The sequence below is a fragment of the Silene latifolia genome, chromosome 3, assembly GCF_048544455.1.
Source record: "Silene latifolia isolate original U9 population chromosome 3, ASM4854445v1, whole genome shotgun sequence".
Taxonomy (NCBI): domain Eukaryota; kingdom Viridiplantae; phylum Streptophyta; class Magnoliopsida; order Caryophyllales; family Caryophyllaceae; genus Silene; species Silene latifolia.
The window spans coordinates 62711208-62714419 of NC_133528.1; the positions used below are offsets into that span (position 1 = coordinate 62711208).

Below are 3212 nucleotides of genomic sequence, written 5' to 3' on the forward strand. Positions count from 1 at the left end.
CCTTTTATCAAGCCTCTTATGGAGGAAACTTTCATTAGATTAGATTAAAACCTTTATTAGGAGTAGATTAGAATAGATTACTTTTTAATCTTTCCACAATTCACGCATTAATATTTCCTTAATTATTGTTCAAGTTTATTATTCAAGTTTATTATTGGGTAATTGAAGATCATTGGGTTATTATTGGAGAATTGACAACTCTTCATCAATCAATCAAGTTCTATTCTTTTATTCTTTGCTTTATATTTGGATCATTCCTAAGTTAGTATAATTCCTTTACTCTTTACTCTTTATTGTTTATTGTTCCATTCTATTATCATGTTTATACTTGTTGTGATGATTGACACCATTAATGACATGTTTCCCATGATAATGAGTGAGTAGTTCTTTGACTAAGATTAATGGGTAATTAGGGGAAACAAACATGAGGAATGATTCATGCTTAATCTAATATGTTCACATGATTAATTTGCTTGCATGTTGTGATGTCAACCTATGCACATGTTATGTTTGATGAAATGCTAAGCCTATGAATCCTTGCATTTTACCCATCTCTTATCTTTTCAACAAGACTTTTAAGACATAAACCAAGTCGAGTCTTGTTAGACCATGCATAGAAGTTGAATAGGAGGAAAGTAAGCCAACTTGTAGGTGTTGTACAATCTAATCGATTCGGCTCCAGGACCCAACTCTTCTTATGAACCGTAAGACATAAACCAACTCGGTTCCTCCACAACATTAATTGCTTGCAACTTTGAGAACATGTTTGTATGATCAACTCTCATGAATCGCCTATGAACCCATGACACCCTAGTGCTTTTAATCATTTGTCTGCATCCTTCCTTTTGTTGCTTGTTTTTACTTTATTGCTTTTGATAGTTTAGAACACAACTACAGACCCAAACAAATTGTGACACTCGCATAAATTGAGATAGATAGACTTAGAACCCAAAGCACATCGTCCCATGGATCGACCTCGATTTAACCACTAACTAGTTGTTTGTTGAGAATATAAATGCGTTTGATTGGGAGACCCGACGACAATATACTACCCATCAGCGGTCAACCTCAATAATCCGATATATACGGCATGGCGACCAACTGACTCAGTGGTCAGTTTCTGTAACTCAATATATACGGCACAACGGCCAACTAACTCAGCGGTCAGCTTCTATAACTCAGTAAATACGGTACAACGGCCAGCTGACTCAGCGGTCAGCTTCCATAACTCGGTGTTCACGGCACAGCTGACTCAGCGGACAACTTTTATATACAATTCCAATATTAAACAACTCATAAATAAATATACATACAATATAATACTCGTTCCCCTGCAGTTACAAAAATTAACTATATTCCGCCACTACAAATATGCTAAACACAAGAACACTAAATAGTCGAGTAGAATTCCCTACCTTATGAGCAAATACTCCATTCCAGCAAGCAATTAACTAAAACAGCTTCTCTACGAAACCGTCACCTAATAACAAATAATAGCATACAATCAAACGATAATTCCTTCAATAATTGATCTAACCCAAACCCATAACCAATGAATAACTCTTGTTACCATCTGCTTGATCTATTACTAGGTATATTATGTACAAGTTATAGTCATGAACAGTCCATTATTTCATATAACATGATCCCCAACATATATATATCAAGGCTTATACTCCAAATATTCAATTTTCATGTAAAACATAGGTGAATGGCAGTAAGCTACGTACACACTAACTTTAATTCCTAATTACTCACAATGAATGTCACGAAAACACTCGTGAAATCGTGAATCACCACAACCAACCCCACCTGGTCACGGTAATTCCACTCAACACACCCATGGCCATCTATTTCGGTCGAGACAGATCCAAGGTCACAACAAGTCGGGTTTTCGTGCATCCAAAACGTAATTAATTCGCTAATAACAACTAATCCCGCAATTTCCTTTACAATTAATCATACTATAATGGGTGTTAAAGGGCTTGACATGATTTCACTCCCAATTACTACCCCAGTTTCAACAATTCAACTAATTAGAAAGATTAGATTAACTTACGATGAAGCGGAATGAGTAAAGGTGAAAATTGTCTCACAAAACCCGTTTCCGTCGTCCTTCCCTTGCCTTTTTCGTTCCCTCTGCTTCCCGTCGCCTTCTCTTTCTCTCTGACTCTCTTTATCTATTTTGCCGTTTTCTTTGTGTTGTTTTTGGTATTTTTCATGATTAGTATTAGGTAATTGGTAGTATACATGGGAGAACACTATATGGGCTAGATTGTTGGGCTCCAAAAGCCAAGTCCCAACCTGCCCCTTTCCTCTTTTTCTTTTTGTTTGCTTTGTTTTTATAACTAGCATTTATCTTTATATCTTTCTTATTATTACTATTAGTATTATTAAATTGATTATTATTATGGTTATCATTATTATTATTACCTTTACTATTATTATTATTATTATTTACCAATTAGAGGTAATTCTTACCTATTCCCGGCTTAGGTTTGAATTTTGACTACGTTTGACTTGACCAAAATGCGGGGTATTACAATCTTTCCCCCTTAAAAGGAACTTCGTCCTCGAAATTCGCCCACATCCATAACAACTCAACTTAACACAATGCTGACACGCTTCCAATCATACTAACTAACGAACCAACTAACACATCTCACAAGAAAGGACAACAACTAAAAGGTAGTACTATAGTCTATCTCCCTTAAAGGAACTTTGTCTTTGAAGTTTGAGACACATATACAAGCGACTCGTTCACGCCAATGAAATATTACTCAATATGAAATCAGACAAGACAAATAATTATAGGTCTCTAAAACTAAAGGTGTGACATCCTACTCCCTTAAAATCAAGGTTAGGCCCTCGTCACCTGAGATACAAATTAAATCACTAACCAAACAATTAAACAAAAATAACATTCTTAATATTAACGAAGGTGAAATGTACCATCTGACAACTAATAATAAAATCCTTTAACAACTCATCCGTTAAAATCAGTTGTAAATATAGTATCTCCATTATTTTGTCCCACAAAATATTAAATGTATAACCGAAGACCAAACCACCATAACCATCATTTACAACAATAACACATACGATAACTTTTAAATGCTATAAATTCACGACTAATATTCGATTATCCAAATCATCATGCTTTCTTCACAATTCTTTCTGTACAAAATAATAACAATTTCATCTAGCAAAAT

At 34.7% G+C, this 3212-nt stretch overlaps 1 long non-coding RNA gene across 1 annotated transcript; it reads right to left on the reverse strand.

Annotated features, from left to right (window-relative positions):
- Positions 1-1186: 1186 nt before the first annotated feature.
- Positions 1187-2327, reverse strand: LOC141647679 (uncharacterized). The gene is made up of 2 exons (XR_012545791.1): positions 2060-2327; positions 1187-1480 (listed from the first exon to the last, which is right to left on the reverse strand). It is a non-coding gene; the product is annotated as an uncharacterized LOC141647679 (long non-coding RNA).
- Positions 2328-3212: the final 885 nt, after the last annotated feature.